Genomic DNA, 23,218 nt, shown 5'->3' on the forward strand with positions numbered 1-23,218 from the left:
GCTATTTTTGTTATTATTATTTTTTTCTTTTCTTTTTTTTTTAAGAGAGGGGTGGGTACCAAATTACTCTATTTGAAGGAATGGTACTAATGAAAAAACGTAGGTAGATGTTTTGGTACAACTTATAGAAAAGGTAAAGGAAACTCACACATGCATGCACTGCCTTGGTGACCAGGGAAGTCACCCATGGCTACAGGAAGCCAACCTAAAGCTTAGCTGTCGTTGTTGTCACTGTTTCCCAGGGTGTGCTTGTCAAAGAGATAACTCTGCCATGCCAGATTCGGGAAGGCCCCCATCTTTCGCAAGTTGGTTACATGGTTACTCAATTCTTTAATGGATTTCACCTACTCACTCAGGTAATGAGTCTCAGTAAAGTCACACAAATGGGGGTCATTTTTGTCAGTGGCCATTTTGTGCAGTTCCAGTAGTGACTGATTTACATTTTTTTCCAAGTGTAGCGCACATTCCATTGCATTCAGCCCATTCTCCCAGTCTTCACAGTCTGGTTTCTTGATATCCTGAAGGAAGATTCCGCCACCTCTCTGGTTCTGCAGCTTCATCAGTTTCTCAGCATGTTCCCTCTCCTCAGGAGATTGGTGAAGAAAGTATTTCGCAGAGTTCTTCAAAGCCACATCATCGCTGTCAAGGTAGTCTGACGTGGACAGGTGGCGTAGAGCTCCAGGTTGATCTGGCGGGTGATGGCGGCCTCCGAGTCCAAATGGCAGCTCTGGCGCACCTGCGAGGGGGCCGCGGTCCTGTCTGCAGGCAGCTGAGGAGATGAGGCTCCGGTGCTGGAGCGGACGTGAAGGACCTTGAGGCAGTGAGAAGGTGGGCTCCCTCCAAGCACTGTTGAAGCAGGAAATCGAGGCGACTCTCCAGCGAAGACTGTGAATTGTTTTTTGTTTATGTATATAAAAGTCTTCTTTACTCACTACTCACTGAATACTTGTGTACTTTCAGTACTATTTCACTTTTAGTCGCCGTATTTGGGAGTTTTCCCCACAGCAAGCAATTGTGCAACGCCAGCTGGGTGTCCTACAATTTAATTCAGTTTTGTATCTACCCGGAGTCAACAACAGATCCCACAGGTTAAGGACACAGTCTCACAAGACTGCCCCCCTCCTTCCCCACCTCACTTTAGATACTACTTACCAAATCCAGCATATTAGCTGTACTTCTGAAGGACTGACTGGCTATAAATCAGAGGGTTCCACAACCTCCTCAGGTTTGATTAATTTGCTAGAGCACCTCACGAACTCAGGAAACCAGATTACTTACTAGATTACCAATTTATTACAAAGGATGTTAAAGGATACAAATGAACAGCCAGATGGAGAAACATGTAGGGCAAGGTCCCAAAGGGTTCCAAGTTCAGGAGCTGCTGTCCCCATGGAGTTTGTGGTATGCCACCCTCCTAACACATGGATGCGTTCTTGTTCACCAACCTGCTTTTCAACCCTCTAATTACCCTAGTTGGTTCCCCTGGCAACCCGCCCCCATCCTTATCCGGAGGCTTTCCAAAAATTTCCTCACGCACATAAACTCAGGTGTGTTTGAAAGGGTTTGTTATGAATAACAAAATGCACCCACTTTACCTTTATCACTGTAAAACCATTGCAGGAATCAAAGGCAAAAACCAAATAAAACAAAAGATGCCCCTACTGCTCTAATCACTTCGGAAAATACAAGTTTTTAGAGCTGAGAGGCAGGAATCACAGACAAGCACCAAAATATATATTTCTTATTATATCTCAATATCACGGGCCACCCCCTAGTTTTTGAACACAGATCCCTTATAGCAAAATGATCATACCTATCAAAGCACTTACATTTGGTGTAACATTTATATTATAGAACAGTTCTAGCAATAGTACTTACTGTTAAATAACAAAAATTCAAATGAGGAAATTTGAAGATCCAGTTGGCTTCATTAAATGACTCATGAAATGGGCACCATCCAACCTAGCAAACAGAAGGAGCTTCATCTAGCTGCAGAAAAGGAAAGGTTTTCAGTTTTTTTAAGGCAGAGAGGGAGCAGGAAAAAGGAAATGATTAGCAAAGAATGCATTGTTTTAGGTAAGGCCACTCTCCTAATGGAAACGGAAGGGCCTGTTGGCCGAATACCTCAGCGCTAACCAGGTAATTCCAGGTTGACTCATTAAAGGTTACACTTCTGCGGGAGGTTGTAACTGCAATTAGGTTAGGTATTAAGTCTTGGTTTGCTGATATGGGCTTTAACACAAGTGACTCCATTTCAGACCTGTTGTTTATTTTTAACAGAACCAATACACATAGGCCTAACATTTGAAGAAGCCAGTGTGAGGTAGGGACAGATTTAAGGAAACAACTAATTCAACTAATTCATCCTATAAAGCCATTATAAACATCTTCATATTTCATATTCTTGCACTAGTTTATTTTTTTCCCTTGAGCTATTGCTATTTATACCTTATGATAAACTTGTGCAGAACTATTTAGCACAGAAATCAGCTTATGGTTAGCTAGATCTAGTTCCTCCTTAGGTATTACATCCCGAGGAGGCTTTAACTTAATCTTGCAATACATTTGATCATGAGTATCAGTATCATAGGACACACTGACATGAGGCAGTTACATCTTTCCAACAATACCACACTGCCATATGGTCAGTGCAATTCAGCTTCCTTACAGAACAAATCGGTAAGGATTACAGAGATGTATGCTTTGTGCACCCAACAAGATCTACCCTTGCCCACATAGCAGAAATTATTATGAAAAGACAGGTATCATTACAGCTGGCCATGGCTTAGTTTTATCTGGGTTAATTCAAGTTAATTGGAGGGAAAAGTCAATCACCCTCCCCATCTCGTAGGCTTGTACTGAGACTGGTTTTCATTGTGTATAAATATAGCAGAGCCCATCTTCCTCCCAAGGGGAGGATACGAGCAGTATTTAGAATAGTTCCTATCCCTGCTAACTATACTGCAGGATATGTTTTATTTCAACTTATTCTGGGGGCAAGCACAGTCATTATACATTGGTGTAAGTTACAAGTGCCGTGCCCACAGAGAACTTCCATAAGCTCGCAGGCCTTAAGATTTCCACAGGTGTTCTCCCTTGAGGCCCAGGGACTAGGATAGAGGACCATTGTTTCCTGGCCACTTCAGCCTCTATCCGTATTAAAATAGTCAAGAGGGCCTGTCAGGTCAGGGTGCAGGCCCTTTCCCAACCCTGGGTTCTAGCATTACCAAGCATTACTTGTGGAGTCGGCCTGATGCAGTTTGCTGGTGCTTCTTTATCTCTCCAAGCTGCTTCTTATCCTTTACCTTCTGCCTGGAAGAGAATTCCCTCTAATATGCCTATTCTAGTGAATAAATCTTCTTTCTCTGAATGCTGCTCCTCATTAAAAGCAAACTCTGCTTGTCCCAGAATACCTAGACTGGCATCTATCTCCCCTTTTCTGACTTGTGGGCCATTGTTGTTTAATCCACCATGCACGTTGTTGCTATTGCCTATTAACAGCCTGGGTGCAGTTAGGATACATATTTTGTACCCAAAAATATTGGGCACCCCATAATAGGGTTGGTCGGTCAAAGCCAGCTGTAATTTAGTTTGAGTATGTCATAAGTCCTCCCACAGCCTTCCTGTCTGAGTGGGACTGTTCCCCAGGGGACCCAGATCCACCATATGATGCCCACTGCTTTAATCCCAGTAGGAACCCATTGTTTTTCCACATTCTGCTTATAGCTTTCCAATCCACAAAAACCAGGACAATTGTGTTTGTGCATAGCACACCACACTGTGGCATGTTGGGCAGGCTGCCATTGTATTCTGTCTATTATAACCAGGGACCTTTCTAAGCATTTGCTCATCAAGGTTTATAGCTACACGGTAATCAGTCTGCTGGGAGCCATCCACCACAGGGTCTGAAATTCCAGTAGGAAGCAGTTCTCAGAAATCCCTTCCCAAATGATATCTTTTATAGTATTGATAGATGGAGCCTGAAAAATAGTCAAAGATACTGGAACATTATTAGGGCTTGATTTAGTCAGTAACATTGATCCTGCTCGTCAATATATCCTATGACCAGAACGTCTCCCAGACTCAGGTTTGCAGGCTGCCATCTGACTTTGTCGGTATCAAAAGCAGGGGTGGTCTTGGCAAACATAGCTTTGCCCTTCTGGGCATCTGGTATAATTCTGCTAAGAAATAATATTATTCTCGTTCTCTGAGCCTCTCTTGAGGTTGGATTTCTCTCATTGCATAACCCACTTATACACTCCTTTACTCTCAGCTATTATTTCTCCTTCTCTCATTTGTCATTTATTTTCATCCAAACTTTTCCACATTTGGAAGGGACATTAAGTTCAGCCACTGTGCTGGCCCAGATTGCTAGCAGCAACACTAGTCTAGCAAGTGCCTCCCCACTCAATTTGTTTCGTGATTGGCTGGATTATTTTAGTGAAGTCTAGTCTCCCTGCCAACTCATGTGCATACACGCACACATAAACGCACATATACACAGTGTTAAACTTCTCATATTGCTCCTTAAGGCGTGACAGTTTTGGATATGCCCACAGTCACTCTGGGATGAACTTGTTCTCTTCCTCTCTTTCCCTGACCACACCCAGATGTCCAACTCCACTAATCGCCCGTTAGTTGCTTTATTTATTTATTTATTTTCATCGATGTCCTTGGGGGCATAAATTGAACGATAAACTAATCCCATCAAACTGTAACTCCTTTAAAGAAATAGTTTCTGAAGGCAGTGTTCTATATATTTTTCTGACTCCAAAAGAAGTCCTCCCAGCTATCCTGTTCCTCAGTCCTCCTAAACCAGCCAGCCTACAGTCTGGTCTGTATCCTTATTAAATGCACGGGTCTCTATCCAACTTCCTCTCATCACAGCCTCTACTGTTCAGGCCCGTAGACTTGAACTCTCCAAACTCTGCTACAAATGAAGTCATTTCCTTTGGGAAAAGATCAGGAGCTATCTGTTTTATGGCCCACTTCTCTCCCCAGGAAAAATTTCTGAGCCCAAGCTCTGAAGCTGGAGTTGGGAACAATGGCAAGTTTCTCTCTGAGCGACACCCCTGCTGTAAAAACTGAGTGCTCAGTGACGTTGGGGGGGAAGCAGCAGCCTGAGACCCTCTCAGCTTGCCTCTCTTGGCATGGAACAATTGCTCCTAAGCTGGGGCCAAGACAAGTGGGCCCCAGTCTTCTCGGCAAGCTGTGACAAAGGCCCTGGATTTCTCTTAACTCACACAATAGCCCCTACTTCCTAAGTTGGCAGTCCTTTAAGTCCTTAATACGTCATTGCCACAGCAGTACCATAGACACCTACACAGATTGCTTTGATATTAATATAATGTCTCAGTTCACTCTCTTTCTGCCTACTGCCATCAGGATGTCCACATTTATAAATTATTCCCTCCTAACAACCCAAAATTCTCCAGTTAACTTAGTGTAAGTTGTGGGAAGTTGGCTTTCCTGCCTGTTTCCATTGGAAAGTATGAAAAAATCATGTCCTCACTGACATGCAAGGCTTTCTCTTACCAGAATGAGGGATCACTTTCTCCCCAGGCTCTATTACACTTATCCATTCCTAAAAGACAGTGAAACTGAGCAGGCCCCTGTGGGACCCTCCTGGGTAAAAAAGCCTTTCCATGTCCCCTGTTTTCTTGCTTATAGGAAAAAGGCTTCAGCCTCCTAGAGCTTCCCTGAGTTCCAAAGGTCAGATTCAAACAATTACTAATTATGGAGGGAATGCAGAAACAAAGGAAAAGCAGTCAAGAAACAATAATGGAGAAATAAAGCAGAGTCCTGGCTCCTCCTCAAGGGATATACATAACAATAGATCTTTGAGTTCTTCTATAGGAACTAAGCCCTCCACCCAGGTGAAGGTTGGTAACTGCAGGCTGAGCACAAGATTTCTGGAACACCACCCTGTTACCAACCAGTCAGAAGAAAGTCAGACACCCTGTAGCCCTCACCCCAAATTTTGCCTTTAAAAACTCTTTTCTGGGGACTTCCCTGGTAGTGCAGTGGTTAAGAATCCACCTGCCAATGCAGGGGACATGGGTTCTAGCCCTGGTCCGGGAAGACCCCACATGCCGCAGAGCAAATAAGCCTGTGAGCCACAACTACTGAGCCCACATGCCACAACTACTGAAGCCCACGCACCTAGAGCCCATCCTCCCCAACAAGAGAAGCCACTGCAAGGAGAAGCCTGCGCACCGCAACGAAGAGTAGCCCCTGCTCACCACAACTGGAGAAAGGCCGTGTGCAGCAAAGAAGACCCAATGCAGCCAAAAATTTAAAAAGTAGAATAAAAAATAAAGAAATTTATAGTAAAAAAAAAAAAAAAACCTCTTCTCTGAGATCCACGGGGGAGTTCAAGTCTTTTGAGCATAAGCCACCTGCTCTCTTTGCTTGGCCTTTACAATAAACCATTCTCTGCTCCAAACTCTGACATTTGTTTGGCCTCACTGTGTGTTGGACTCTTGAACTTGTGTTCGACAACAATAGGACTTTCTGAGGTTTATTATAATAAAAACAAGGTAACATTTTGAAGGGTAGCAGAATATGTCATCCCAAAATATGCCTCTTTGGCATAAGGATTAATGTGAACTGATTATTTTTAAGAAACTGTAGATATAGGAGAAGCTCTGAAAACAGAGTAGAAATACCCTTTTGTAAGAGAAATCTACATTTATAAAGGAAATCTACATTAGAAATGGAGCATACACCAGGAAGAGGCCTATTTCTAGAGATAATTTTTTCACTTGAGAGACTTATCTGCACAGCAGGGCAACCTTTATTTACCAAACACTTTCACTTCTCAACTAACCAAGAATTGACTTTTCCTCTTTGAAGCCCCATAAGTATATAATTAAAATCATTATGTTTCCTCCTGTTAATCTGTCTCCTTACTCCAGGCCCCTACACTTTGGCTCACCCTCAACCTAAGCCAGTATGCATCCTCTCCTGAGAATAAACTGGCCTCAGGTAAAATAAAATATTCTCTGGTCTACTACCTGAATGTGCCACGCATTCACACACATCCTGTTCCCCACACCTAGTTCTTTCTAGCTTTGTTTACTTTTCTCGTTTTGCCTAACTCTGGAGTTGCTTACAGACCTTATGGTGAAAGCATTCTTTCTCCCTGTAAGGCCAGCAGGTCCGGGGAAGGGCCCAGGGAGCCAGACAGAACCCCGCCAAAGTGGCTGATGCAACCGACACCTGACATTGCCACACCACTCGGTCCCAGTCTTCCCGCTCCCCGAGGGGCGGAACCAACAGCTCTGAGGCTGATGCAACCGACACCTGACATTGCCACAACACCCAAGAGATTACCAAAAAAGGGCTGCTTCACACAGCAAGCACCTCCCCTGCGTCCACCCCTATAAATTTTGTTCGCGCCCACACCCGGGCGGGACTTCTCTGGCCCCTTTCTCTCGGACCGGTGAACCTCGACCGGGAGCGTTCCCAAATAAAGCTTGTTTAAGCTCTCCTCCATTTTTCGTGCCGTTCCTTACACTCCCTGTGGCAATAACCTCCCTCCTCAATTTGCAATAGTTCATTTCCCTCACTTGCAATAATCCTTTCGAATACAGTCTCAACTTCACTAAATCCAGATTTGATTTTTATTCCAGTCTCATCAATGATTTCTCTTGGTATTGCCTACTCTGTGACATCCCAAACATAGGGTTTTATGTTTTATGGTTAACCTTGAGTTAATACTCAGGATAAGATAATGAGACACCACATAGAGTAGAGCAGATTGCTGCTGTTCCAGCTGAGGTCATCATATACCATCTAGCCTCCAGCCAATCCAGCAGACACAGGAGGGACTCCAAGTGAGACCTGAAGAACTTCCCAGTGGAGCTCAGTAGAAATTGTCAGTTTGTAAAGTTACGGACTCAAGTGACTGTTAGTGGTATTGTTTTAAGCCTCTAAGTTTGTGGGTATTTGTTATGCAGCAGTAGACTGATGATACATTGACTGAACACATGAATGAAAGAATGAACAAATGGATGAATGAACAAATGAATAACAACAGTCTGGAGACTGTATTCCTTCCCAAGTAGGAGGAAGGCAAACAAAGACTTCCAAAATAGATCGCAACTGGGGCTTCTGATCTGAGATGATATATAGTATATAAACTGACAAGGATGAAAATATGACTTTTGAGTGTATTTTTGAAACTTCAGTTGCTATGGGGGTGTTTGGAAGTGTATCAAATGTATCACCCACCAAAAATACAGAATCACGATACTAAGAGGATTTTTTTTTTTTTTCGCGGTACGCGGGCCTCTCTCTGCTGTGGCCTCTCCCGTTGCGGAGCACAGGCTCCGGACGCGCAGGCTCAGCGGCCATGGCTCACGGGCCCAGCCGCTCCGCGGCATGTGGGATCTTCCCAGACCGGGGCACGAACCCGTGTCCCCTGCATCGGCAGGCGGACTCTCAACCACTGCGCCACCAGGGAAGCCCCTAAGAGGATATTAGTTCTCTGAGTCATGCATTCACGCTAGACTAGAAAATATCTTCATGATATTGTAAAAACTCAAAATCACAAAGGAAGTTGGATAAGTCTTTAAGGTATCTTGAAAATATGGGAGCATCTTAATTCAATATCTATTTAGTAAAAAATATATGAACCTTGTCCTCTATATACCACACACTTTGCCAGATGCTGGGAATAGACCAGAAAATACAGTCATTGCAATCAAGAATCTGACAGTCTAAATTTTAAATACATAATGTATACAAAATTTTATCCATGTCCAAGAGATCCAAGTTTTAAATTACCATTTATTTTGTGTAGGAAAGTTTATAAATTCTGATCTCTATCATAAACATCTGAGTCAGAGTAATTCAAACTTTTCATGGATCTGGAGAGAGATAGAAATGGGGAAGATCAATGGGCTTTTGTCTCATTAAAGCCAATGCTGTCCCAAGCATTATTTTTTTTCATTAATTTTTTTGGCTGCATTGGGTCTTCATTGCTGTGTGCGGGCTTTCTCTAGCTGCGGCAATCAGGGGCTACTCTTCATTGTGGTGTGCAGGCTTCTCATTGTGGTGGCTTCTCTTGTTGTGGAGCACGGGCTCTACGCATGCGGGCTTCAGTAGGTGTGGCACACAAGCTTCATTAGTTGTGGCACATGGGCTTAGCTGCTCTGCAGCATGTGGGATCTTCCTGGACCAGGGATTGAACCAGTGTCCCGTACATTGGCAGGCAGATTCTTAACCACTGCACAACCAGGGAAGTCCCAATCATTATTTATTTCACTCAGTGTTTTATTTCAAATTTACTCTCTGAGTTGTAATATGCTATGACCATTGTTAGTATACTTGATTTACCGAAGTCACTAATTATGATACCACATTGCCAAAACCACTAATGAGAAATTGATTTAAAAAATTTTTTGTTTCTTCATCACTCTAAGCAATCAGAATGGATGATTGGTCAAACTAAAACTGTTATTTTTATGTCATAAATTATAAATATTTTTCTGGAGCTTTGTTGACAGAGAGTTCCTATAATTTTACATATGAATCAATAGAGAACCAGAAAATTTAAATGGCCTTCCCATGTTCAAACAGCTAGTGGGTAGTAGAACTAAGAAGGGGATCGAGTTATTCTCTCTTGTCATGAGAAGTGTTGTCTCTTTTATATCATGTTTTCTCTGATTGTCTAAGGTTGCCTACTTTATGGTGACTTCTCCCCTTCAGAGTACTGTATTAAAAAGTGGTAACTTGGCAAAATATAATAAAGATGTAAATACATTTATATTCATTTATACTTTCTGGGAATGTGCTTTCAGGGAACAAAAGAGATGCAGAAATTAAAAAAAAAAAGAATCTGACAGTCTAGTTGAAAGGTACTGACGATTACAATGTTAAGTGCAATGAGAGCAGTAAGAAATTTATTGCCTGTGTAACTAAATACTTTGGGTTAGTGCTGATATCAGGTATGGCACGATTCAGGGCTGAAACGACTGGTTAGAATTTCATTTCTCTCCGTTTATTAATTTTGCTTTCGTCTATGTTGATCTCATTCTTGGGTTCCACATGGTAGCAAGATGGTACCAACATGGTGGCAACAGTTATGACTTCTTTGGCTTCAGATCCAAAGAGAAAGGAGCAAGCTCTCCTTCCTAGATGTCCCAGGAAAAGCTCCTCTTTCTTGAGTAATTTCTCCATTCCTGAACCAATAACTCTGCTGGGAAGGGTGGAGGAGGCACTAAAAATGTGATTCACTGATTTAAGTCTGGATTATGCGTTAAATTTGCTGGAATTTTGAGTTTTGGCTCTCTTTCCCATGGACCCAGTCTCATAGACCGAAAAGGAGAAAGGGCACAGATCCACACATGTCACCCGCTTACAGGATCTTAGTTCCCTGACCAGGGACTGAACCCATGCCCTCGGCAGTGAAAATGTGGAGTCCTAAGCACTGGACCACCGGGGAATTCCCACCACATCATTGATTATGCATTCTTTTCTCATGGGAAAAAAATGGAAATAAACTGTGAGTCTTAATACAATATCATTCTCTGGAAAGTCCCACCAAGTACACCATTAAAACAAATGGAACATATAATTTTGCACAGTTTCTATGAATAAAATCTCTATTCAAATTTTAACAGTTTACTATTAAAAATGGCTCCTGGCCACCTATTAGTTCACTAGGGCTGCTATAACAAAATACCACAGACTGGGTGGCTTAAAAGACATACATTTATTGTCTCACAGTTCTGGAGGCTAGAAGCCTGTGATCAAGGCATCAGCAGGGTTGGTTTCTCTTGAGGCCTCCCTCTTTGGCTTGTAGATGGCTGCCTTCTTGTTGTGTCCTCAAGTGGTCTTTCCAATGTACATGCCCCTGGTATCTCTGTGTGTCCGCATTTTCTCTTCTTATAAGGACACCAGTCATATTGGATTAGGGCCCACCCTAATGGCCTCATTTTAACTTAATCATCTCTTTAAAGACCCTATCTCCAAATATCATATTTGAGGGATGAGGGATTAGGGCTTCAGCATACAAATTGGAGCGGGGAGGAATATAATTTAGCCTCTAATATTACCTTTCTGACCTCATTTCTTCTCTCTCTTTCTCTTACTTTCTCTCTCCCCCTAACATGCTGCTCCAGCATACTGGCTTTTGAGTTTCAAATACTAAGCATTTCCCCTGCTCAGGGCCTTTACACATGCTCTGATAATCCCTGCCTAGAATGATCCTCCCCTGCTGTTCCCTTGGCCCACTTCCTCTTTTATTTCAGATCTCTGCCCAAACATTAGTCTCAGAGATGGTTTTGACCAACTTAAGAAAAATAGCATTTCCCTCAGTCAACTTTGTTTCACAGAACTTATCTGATTTAAATGTTAACTTATTTTTTTACTAACACATAAAACACATGAGGAAGGAACCTTGTGTAAGTACTCTATCTCCAGAACTCAGTACAGTGGTTGATACATGGTAAGTGTCCAACAAATGCTTGCTGAATGAATGCATATAATTACTGAAGAATAGAGAAAGACTGACCCACTGAACCTCCTACAAATGAGTAATTAATTTATGATTGGATGTTATTTACTAATCATATCTGTCTCAGGAACCAAAAGTTATCAAAAAAGAACCAAGTGAAAATATTTGGTAGGAAAAGTATAATAATTGATAGGATAATAGCAGATGGATGTAGCCATAAAACACATTAGTGAGATAAGACAGAGAAACTCTTCTAGAAGGTAAAAAATAAACAGAGAGAATATAAGTATAAAATTATATACATATATATATATGTAAGAGGTAGAGAGGATAGAAATAAAGTACTTAACTGAAATTTCAACTAATCAAAATCTTAGAAGGAAAGAAAAAGGAGGAAGTATGTGATGAAATATGCAATGATCAATTTTCCAGAATTAAGGAAAAATAAAATAACTCAGATTGAAAAGGTACATAGATTGGTAAATGAAAGAGATAAGAAAAAAGGATGTATATTAACAAACTGAAGGATAAAAACCATATGATCATCTTAATAGATGCAGGAAAAGCTTTCGACAAAATTCAACACCCATTTTAGGAAATTACCTCAACATAATAAAGGCCATATATAACAAACCCACAGCCAACATCGTTCTCAGTGGTGAAAAACCGAAACCATTTCCACTAAGATCAGGAAAAAGACAAGGTTGCCCACTCTCACCACTATTATTCAACATAGTTTTGGAAGTTCTAGCCACAGCAATCACAGAAGAAAAAGAAATAAAAGAAACCCAAATCAGAAAAGAAGAAGTAAAACTGTCACTGTTTGCACGTGACATGATACTATACATAGAGAATCCTAAACACGCTACCAGAAAACTACTTAAGCTAATCAATTAATTTGGTAAAGTAAGAGGATACAAAATTAATGCACAGAAATCTCTGGCATTCCTATACACCAACAATGAAAGATCAGAGAGAGAAATTAAGGAAACAATACCGTTCACCATTACAACAAAAAGAATAAAATACCTAGGAATAAACCTACCTAAGGAGTTAAAAGACTTGTACTCAGAAAACTATAAAACACTCATGAAAGAAATCAAAGATGACATGAACAGATGGAGAAATACACCATGTCCTTGGATTGGAAGAATCAACATTGTGAAAATGACTATACTACCCAAAGCAATCTACAGATTCAATGCAATCCCTATCAAACTTCCAATGGCATTCTTCGCAGAATTAGAACAAAAATTTTTACAATTCGTATGGAAACACAAAAGACCCCGAATAGCCAAAGCAATCTTGAGAAAGAAAACTGGAATTGGAGGAATCAGGCTCCCTGACTTCAAAATAGACCACAAAGCTACAGTAATCAAGAAAGTATGGCACTGGCACAAAAACAGAAATATAGATCAATGGAACAGGATAGAAAGACCAGAGATAAACCCACACACATATGGTCACTTAATTTATGACAAAGGAGGCAAGAATATACAATGGAGAAAAGGTAGCCCCTTCAATAAGTGGTGCTGGGAAAACTGGACAGCTACATGTAAAAGAATGAAATTAGAACACTCCCTAACACCATACACAAAAATAAACTCTAAATGGATTAAAGACCTAAATGTAAGGCCAGACACTATAAAACTCTCAGAGGCAAACATAGGCAGAACACTCTGTGATATACATTACATCAAGATCCTTTTAGACCTACCTCCTAGACAAATGGAAATAAAAATAAACAAATGGGACCTAATGAAACTTAAAAGCTTTTGCACAGCAAAGGAAACCATAAACAAGATGAAAAGACAACCTTCAGAATGGGAGAAAATATTTGCAAATGAAGCAACTGACAAAGGATTAATCTCCAAAATTTACAAGCAGCTCATGCAGCTCAATATCAAAAAAAACAAATAACCCAATCTGAAAATGGGCAGAAGACCTAAATAGACACTTCTCCAAAGAAGATATACAGATTGCCAACAAACACATGAAAGAATGCTCAACATCACTAATCATTAGAGAAATGCAAATCAAAACTACAATGAGATATCACCTCACACTGGTCAGAATGGCCATCATCAAAAAATCTACAAACAATAAATGCTGGAGAGGGTGTGGAGTAAAGGGAACCTTTCTGAACTGTTGATGGGAATATAAATTGATACAGCCACTATGGAGAACAGTATGGAGGTTCCTTAAAAAACTAAAAGTAGAACTACCATATGACCCAGCAATCCCACTACTGGGCATATACCCTGAGAAAACCATAATTCCAAAAGAGTCATGTACCACAATGTTCACTGCAGCTCTATTTACAATAGCCAGGACATGGAAGCAACCTAAGTGTCCATCGACAGATGAATGGATAAAGAAGATGTGGCACATAGATACAATGGAATATTACTCAGCCATAAAAAGAAACGAAATTGAGTTATTTGTAGTAAGGTGGGTGGACCTAGAGTCTGTCATACAGAGTGAAGTAAGTCAGAAAGAGAAGAACAAATACCGTATGCTAACACATATATATAGAATCTAAAGACAAAAAATGGTTATGAAGAACCTAGGGGCAGGACAGGAATAAAGATGCAGACATAGAGAATGGACTTGAGGAAACAGGAAGGGGGAAGGGTAGGCTGAGACAAAGTGAGAGAGTTGCATAGACATATATATACTACCAAATGTAAAATAGATACCTAGTGGGAAGCCACCACATAGCACAGGGAGATCAGCTTGGTGCTCTGTGACCACCTAGAGGGGTGGGATAGGGAGGGTGGGAAGGAGATGCAAGAGGGAGGAGATATGGTGATATATGTATATGTATAGCTGATTCACTTTGTTATAAAACAGAAATTGTAATAATGTAATAATTGTAAAGCAATTATACTCCAATAAAGATGTTAAAAAGAAATTACACTGTAAAAAAAAGAAAAAGGATAAAGGATGTGATCTCAGGTTTAAATACTAAAAGAGGGTGAAAGATGAAGGTGGGGAATGATGCAAATACAGGCAATCTTGCTCTAAAGCCTGAACCCCATTCACTATGACCTAAATGTCACAGTACACTGATATCACAAGTTATGAAAAAGGTTATATTAGGCTCAGTAATGATATATCAAAAATATTAGCTATTATTTGATAATTATTTTATATTTAAACTTCAATTTATGTTGAATATATATATATATATATTTTTTGCATGGTGTGAAGGACTTCATTTATAATCCTTCTAAACAATTTCCCCAGCATGATTTATTGAATAATATTAGCACTGTCTCTGTCTAATATTTATATATCTTCCTTTTTTTTTCAGTGCTTGCTAAGAATTTGAAAAGCATATTGAAATTTTTGTGAATTATTAGCTAGGGTAATTTGCACTAGTTGCTGCAATAAACTTTCACATTTCAATGACTCTTCCTCATTCTGTGTGAGCTTTGGGAGTGGTCCCCCTGCTACTTTGGGTGGTTCTTTCCCTAACTATCCTCAGGCAGTTTCCTCACATGCTTGTCCTAATCAGTATTGAGCTGAAGACTTGAGGAAGAAACTCTTCAGATTGTTGGAGCTCTCTCTTTGTACAGCCCTTTCCTCTCTGCAACTCTGCCCTGAAAACTGGATTCTCAGCCACTTCTCAGACGCCCACTTCTCTTTCCTTATCTGAGACCTGGGTCCCCCTCCCTGTAGTGTGGCCTGGAGCTGTTCTTCAGGCAGTAAGCTGGGGCAGTTGTAGGGCTCACCTCACTTTCTTCCCCTTTCTCAGGGATCACTGTTCTGTACTACCTGATATCTAATATCTAAAAGCATTGTTTCATTTAGCGTGCCCTTTTTAGTTGTTTCATGTGGAAGGACAAATTTGGTTCACGTTACCCCACACTGTTCAGAAGAAGAAGTTCCTTGAGTGTGTAAATTGGAGTTCATTCTTAAGCAATCTTTTTTTTTTTTTTTCCAGAATGTGTAGAGCATGAGATTGTGTTCCCTAGAAGCAGAGCCTGAGATGGGAATTCTTATGAAAGTGATTTAATGAGGGTTTGCTCTCAGAAGAACAGGAGTGAAGGAAGCAGAACAGGGTAGGGGAAGAAAACTAGGCAAGACTGAGGTCTCAACTGGAGACTACTTTCAGTCTAGTCCTCCAGGGAGCCTGGAAGCACCAACTACACTGCAAAGTTGGTCCCAAAGAGGATGGATTTTCATTTACCCTCGTGTCAATCATTGGCCATTGGCTGCCAGTGTGGGAGGGGTGGTAGAGGGATAGAAGCAGGTTAGTAAGGTTAACATTCCAATACACAGAAGAACAATTTTCCAGAGCCCTTGCTCCCAGCTCCAGTATCCACAATGGCAATCCTCCAGAGAAGGCAGCTGTCAGCCATTAGCAGCCAACACTCAGCAGCTGGGTGCCAGGTAAACAGAATCTGGGTTGGGCACCATCAGTATCTACAATACGTGGTAAGCATTTCATGTACTTTGATGTGTGAAAATATTTTTATTTTGCCCTCACACTTGACTGATAATTTTTAACTGGTTTAAAAACTTTAGGCTCAACATAGACTTCTTTCAGAACTTTGAAGGCATAGTTTTCTATTAGCATGTAGCTTATAAGACATCTGTCTTAGCTTGGGCTGCCATAACAAATTTCCATCGAGTGGATGGTTTAAACAACAAACATCTATTTTTCACATTTCTGCAGACTGGGAATCCAAGATCAAGGAGCTGGCAGATTTGGTGTTTGATAGGAGCCCAGTTCCCGGTTTGTAGATGGTTGTCTTCTCTTTGTATTTTCACGTGGCAGAGAGCAGGGAGAGAGAGAGGCAGCAAGCTCCTCTATCTCTTCTTCTTTTTTTGTTTTTATTTTTGGCTGTGTTGGGTCTTCGTTGCTGCGCACGGGCTTTCTCTAGTTGCAGCGAGCGGGGGCTACTCTTTGTTGCGGTGCGTGGGCTTCTCATTGTGGTGGCTTCTTCTTGTTGTGGAGCACGGGCTCTAGGCGTGCGGGCTTCAGTAGTTGTGGCACCTGGGCTCAGTAGTTGTGGCTCGCGGGCTCTAGAGTGCAGGCTCAGTAGTTGTGGTGCCCAGGCTTAGTTGCTCTGCGGCATGTGGTATCTTCCTGGACCAGGGCTCGAACCCATGTCCCCTGCATTGGCAGGCGGGTTCTTAACCACTGAGCCACCAGGGAAGCACCTATCCCTAATCTAATTAGCCCCTAGCACTAATCCCATTCATGCGGGCTCCACCCTCATGACCTCCTGATCATTTCCCAAAGGCCCCACCTCTTAATACTGTCACACTGGAGGTTAGGATTTCAACCTATGAATTTGTGGGTGGGGACACAGGCATTCAGACCATAACAACATGCAGTGTCAATCTGATTCTCATTATTCTTTTTTTTTAATTCTGTATTTTTAAATTTTTGGCCACATCGTGCGGCATGTGGGATCTTGCCTGGGAGTGAACCTGTGCCCCCCCCTGCAATGGAAGTGCAGAGTCTTAACTATTGGACCTCCAGGGAAGTTCCTGATTCTCATTACTCTTAAGTAATAGTTATCTTCCTCTATATTGAAAATAATTTAGTATTTCCTTTTTATCTCTGATGATCTGAAATCTCATTGGCAAAAACATTTTTTTCATATTTTTGCTTGGCACTTTTTGGGTCATTTGATCTCACTGTAAAGTTTTTATTCTGGTCTGGGAAGTTTTCTTCTAACATTTCTTTGTCTCTTTTTGCCCTTCAATTATCCCGTATCTAATACTCAAACCTCTGGAAATTTATTTTTATTTCCATGTGTTTTTAAAAATTATTAGACCTCATTATTTAGAGCAGTTTTAGGTTTACAGACATATTCAGCAGAGAGTACATACAGCTTCCATATCTCTCCTCCCTGCCAACAGTTTCCCCTACTATTAAGGTACTACATTAATGTGCACTTTTAATTTTATCAGTAGATTATGGATTATGTAGTAGGCAGATTAAAGCCCCAGGAAAGATGTCCACGTCCTAATCCCTGGAACCTGTCAATTGTTAATGGTACAAGGTAAAAGAGATTTTGCAACTGGAATTTGTTGACTTTAAGCTAGGGAGGTTGGGAATTCCCTGGCTGTCCAGTGGTTAGGACTCCATCCTTTCACTGCCAAGGGCCCCAGTTTGATATCTGGTTGGGGAGCTGAGATCCCACAAGTCTCCCAGCATGCACACCCCCCCTCCAAAAAAAAGATAGGGAGGTTAATTTAGGTTGGTTCAATGTGATTACACAGGCCCTTAAAAAGTAGAGGAGGGGGTGGGAGGGAGGGAGACACAAGAGGGAAGAGATATGGGAACATATGTATATGTATAACTGATTCACTTTGTTATAAAGCAGAAACTAACACACCATTGTAAAGCAATTATACCCCAATAAAGATGTTAAAAATATATTAAAAAAAAAAAAGTAGAGGAGGAAGGCAGAAGATTCAGTCAGAGAGATACGGTGTAAGACGGTCTTGACCCACCTACTGGGGCTGGTGATGGAGGAAGGGGGCTGTGAGCAAAGAAATGCAGGTGACCTCTAGAAGCTGAGGCTTTTCTTAGTAAAGAAAAACCAACATCAGTCCTATGACCACACAGAATTCAATTCTGCCAACAACCTGAGTGAGCCTGGAGGCAGAATATTCCCTAGAGTCTCCAGGAAGTAAAGTAGGCCTGCTGACACCTTGATTTCAGTCTTCTGAGATGCAGGCAGGGAAACCAGTGAGCCTAAATTCTGTTACTATAAACTCCTAAATTTGTGGTAATTTGTTTTGGCAGCAATAGAAAAATCATACACTGCTATTGGTCCTGCAGTGGATACCAGTACTCAATTAGATTTTCAGCATGGAATTCAGCTTGTAACTTCTTCAGAGGTATTATCAACATTGGTTACATCTTGGTACCAACCAAACATTTGAGAGTTACGTAGTATTACACAGCAAAGGAAGAATGAAGAATGGTATATGATACTCAATTTTAATTTATGATTTGGGTTTAACTGACTCAAAACCATTACATGCTCTTGTATCAGTTCAACTATCATCAGAGATCACCCAGATTTAGCAAACCTCAGCTGTGGAACATAGGGTGGAGCGCTGGGATTTTGGCCAGCAGCTTTACTGCTTTGACCTAATTTTTCTAAACTGAAGATGAGGTAATACCAGTTTCTACTATTTCACAATAAATTGATAAGTGCAAATGCAGTTGATGAACTGGTTTAATGGAAGATGCCCAGGGCTCTGTGTGGGAGGACTCAATGAGTGTTAAGAAATACCTGCTATATCTGAGTATTCACATTTAGAATATAAGAATTACCATAGGAACTCAGGAAAAAGAGGAAACATATTGGCAGATGGAATATTTTGTTTTACTTGACATCACCTTCAAAGGTTAAGAACAGACTCCCAAACTAACTTCTCTTCCAACCTGATATAAATCTAATTATTATATCCAAATACTCTTCATCCTTCATTCTAGGCTGTTTACACAAATTCATAATTCAGTGCTACTTTAGCATTCCCAGTTTCTTACAGAATTCAACGGGTGATAGGAGTGGGTATTGGAGGAGATATCATAGTATGATTTGCCAGCAAATACATCCTAGTATACTCAGGGTACTAGGCAGAAAGAAATATCACTCATGATCTAGGAAGAGACTTGATATAAATTACAGTGGATAAGGTACTGTTTTAAACCTTTCTTTTTTTTTTTTGCGGTACGCGGGCCTCTCACTGCTGTGGCCTCTCCCGCTGCGGAGCACAGGCTCCGGACATGCAGGCCCAGCGGCCATGGCTCACGGGCCCAGCTGCTCCGGGGCATGCGGGATCCTCTCAGACCGGGGCACGAACCCGCGTCCCCTGCATCGGCAGGCGGACTCTCAACCACTGCACCACCAGGGAAGCCCTAAACCTTTCTTGATTCTAGCTATACATACGTTCCTAGATCTCTTAGGTATGTGACACTACATGCATGGATGGTCAAATCCCAGGGGCAAATGACCTGCAATGTTATATGCTTCAGTTTCAGTGTGAGGTGTTTTTTCTTTGGCTCTTTAATATTACCTGGTCTCCACCTCATGATGACATCAATTGTTCTGTTTTTGCAGAATGCATTAGACCTCATTTTGGTTTATGATCTTTAAGTGGATCTAAACCTACCCATATATTCATAAAATCTGTACACATTCACCACACATAAAACAAGTTTATGTTTTTCTAGTCAATGTTGGCTTTTCCCAATCTTGCTTTGTTTTTTTTCAGCTGACTAAACCTATTCAGTAACTTGCATTCACATTCATACAGCTCTACCTATAATTCTTCATTGTTACAATACTTCTGATTGGCTTAGGCCGTATTTTACTAGTACTTTGACTAAAATTGCTAGCAGTGGGTTGCAAAAGGAAATTAACTTCTTTTAATAGGATGACTGACTTACTAAGGTATTAATGTTGTTAGTTTACCTTCTCTAAAAAGTGCTTGTAATTTTATACAGAAAGACTAGAAGGGCATAAAAGCTAATGATGCAATTCCAGCACTGAAAACAGCATGGTAGACATTTTCAGAAAAGAGTTGTCCTCAAATTATAAGAAATTAGCTCTCCACAGGTAACAATCTACCTCTGGTTTTGATGGATAAATTGGAGCTTTTAATTTTACCAGTGGATTATAGATTATTTTCTGCTGGATGCATTACTATGTTATTGCATTTCATAAACTCTTCTATTTCTTTCCTTCCATTCACATGGACAGAAAATATTTTTCTCCTTTTTCTTCTCAATTTAGCTGTTTTAGGTAGGATCTTTTTGGGAGATTGGTTACCAAAGGGCAGGGTTAGTTGAAGATGGAAACCACTGGCCATATTTCCCTAAAATATTGTATTTAGGTAAGACACCTCAGAAATAGGTCTGGGAATTTCAATCCTCTTGGTAATTCCAATCCATCCTTAACTACATGAGACTTTACTTCAGAAGTGTTTTTGTAGAAGACTTTGGAATTATTAGGGCTTAGTTTTTATTTCACTTTTACTTTTATTTTTCAGTAATGTTCTCTTCTTTTCTCCTGTTAGCTACTTCTCCTGAATTGGCTGACTTCCTGTGTGTGTGTATGTGTGTGTGTGTGGGTGTGTGTGTGTTTTGCCATTCTTCCTCTTTTCTCTTCTGCTTTCCCAGAAGATCTTGCCATTAGAAACTAAAAAGGACTGTGTACTTTCAGAATAGTCTTTATACATTTATCTGGTATAGAAGGGAAATTCTATTGCATCACATTCCCTCAGCTTCCTTTTGTGAATTCAGATTTTACTGAAGATAGGTTCCAAAGAGATACAAATAAGCATTGATAATTTTTTCCTAGGAGACTTCTCAGCTGGGGTCATATCACTTTCTGTCCCCTGAATAAGATAACTGGAAGGAAGAGGCTATTTTACCTATTTCTCCTATACTCCCTACAATACTAATCACAGTATTTCTCAAAAGGTTACCTGCATCAGGTTCACCTGGGTGATGATAAGAATGCATATTCATAGGTCCTAGCCCAGAACCATAGATTCAATATCTCTGGAGACAGAGCTCAGGAACCTGAAAGTTTTATTTCTGTTACGTGCTGAATTTTCTCCTGTGCCTTAGCCTGAATTTTCAGTCACTGGCTAGATATGCTTACTTGAATGTATTTTCATCCCACGCTCACTTAACACATCCAAAATTAAACCATCCACTGTCCACCTCTAATTCTGTCATGCTGGTATACGTGAAGCCATCATTGGAGTCACTCATCCTCGTGTTCCCTCATTTTTACTTAATCAATTTATTGGCCTCTGTGCCAAGCACTGGGAAAGACAGTGATGAACAAGACAGACATGGGTCATGCCCTCAAGGATCACGAAGATTCTTTTACAGAGAGCAACTTAATCCTGTAGATTCTTTTGTGGTTTTGTTTGTTTTGCTTTTCAGAATACTCCTTTACTTTCCTTGTCTGCACCCTAATCTAGAATCTCATCAATTATGCTTGGACTGCTATAATCTTTTCCTAATTAGTCTCTTTGCTCCTAATCTCCCAGCTCTTCTCAAAGATTAATCTGCTGAAAACGTAATCTTCAAAACACCACTTTCAATATATTTATCCCCACTTAATGGCTTCATTATTTCCAACTGCTTGTAGGTTATTTTTCAAAGTAGAGTCAAGGCTCTTTACAATATGGCCCCCAAATGAATTTTTACTGAATGAACGCTTTTACCCCTATCAAATAGACATCTGAACTTGATGTAAGCATTTTTTACTTATTTATTTTCTGGGCTCATGACTTTAATTACACTTTGACCAAACCATACTTTTCTCTTCAGGCCTAACTTTTCCTCCCTCAGCATGGCTGGCGCTAAGCACTTGCTCTTGCTTCAGTTCCTACGTTGATTCTCTGCTTTACTCATTAAGCATGTGCACCCTGGTAATATTACTTATCTTTCTATGTATTTTTCTAATTCTTCAATTATTCCATAAACTTTCTGAATGTAGAAGCAATGTTTTATATACGTCTTTATCTCCTCCTTGCCTAGTCCAGGCCTATATGTAATAAATGTTCAATAAATATTCATCAAATTCTTTATATTCATTTATTCATCCATTCTTTCATAAAAAAATTATGGAATGCCCACTGAGAATATAGTCCTCTTTTGCATGGAGCTTAAATTTTAGTGGGACAGAGTTTAAGCAAATAATTAAGATAAAAATGAGATCAATTGCTTTATTTGTTTGCCAAGAAAAATTTAACAAGCACTTACCATAGGCCAGGAATTGTGTTACGTGCTGAATTCGCTGGGAATACAAAGCTGAAGTTGATAGGCTAGTAGAGGAGAATTATACATATAAGCTACTAAAATACAATGCTTTAAGTGCAAACAAAATATCCTAGGGGCACAAATGGGGGCAACTCTTTCTGCCGAGGAGTCAGTAAGGCTTCGTTTAAGACCCATTCTAAAATGGGTCTTAAAAGTGAATTTAAACAAAGGACTGGATAACACAATATTCATAAAAGGAAGGTGGTTGTTGGAAATCTGACATGCCCATTCTTATATCATTATTCTGAGCAGAAACCTGAGCTGGGAACATGAAGGTGATCAGCTAAGGCAGACTTGAGCCTTACGATGGTTCACTGCCAGGTGAATGGCTAGCTATTGTTGCTGGGCCTTCATCTAGGCCCTTCCCTGGCTCTGTCCCCTCAGCATGGACAGCTGTTCCTAGGGAAAGGCCGTCTAGTTGCCCCTATAGTCTTCAATACCCAGAACAGAATTAACTCTGAGATCTTTCCCTCTGAGAATCATAGAATGATAGCGTTGTAAAGGATACTGAAATCACAGTTTAGTTGTTTCTAATTTACATCCCCCAGAATCTTAGGGAGTCTCAAAATGGCAAAAGAAAATCTGAAATCAACTTTCAATATTTCAAAAAGCCTACCATAAATTGCATCTTTTGGTGGTATTAACTGCCAGGTTTCCTTGTTTTGTGCTAAAAATCATATCAGACTCACCTTAGACGGAGATTTTAACTGAGCTGTGGTCCGATTAGGCATGATTTGTTTTCCCATTATTATTATGCTTAATTTGGTAAATAACTTTTCAAAACAAGATATCATGGTCGAATGCATACAGTTGGTGACACTTGCTACAATGTTTGCAATTTACAAAGCACTAGTCACTGACTTCAATACTGTGGAACGGCTAACAGCAAAGCCCAGAGTCCTTGACTCTCAGTCCAGTGCTCTTTTCAACTGCTC

At 40.6% G+C, this 23,218-nt stretch overlaps 1 pseudogene; it reads right to left on the minus strand.

The window, feature by feature from the left end:
* Positions 1 to 212: 212 nt before the first annotated feature.
* Positions 213 to 23,077, minus strand: LOC132515413 (ferritin heavy chain-like; annotated as a pseudogene).
* Between the last annotated feature and the right edge of the window lie 141 nt (positions 23,078 to 23,218).

Source organism: Lagenorhynchus albirostris, chromosome 2 (genome assembly GCF_949774975.1).
Source record: "Lagenorhynchus albirostris chromosome 2, mLagAlb1.1, whole genome shotgun sequence".
Classification (NCBI taxonomy): Eukaryota; Metazoa; Chordata; class Mammalia; order Artiodactyla; family Delphinidae; genus Lagenorhynchus; species Lagenorhynchus albirostris.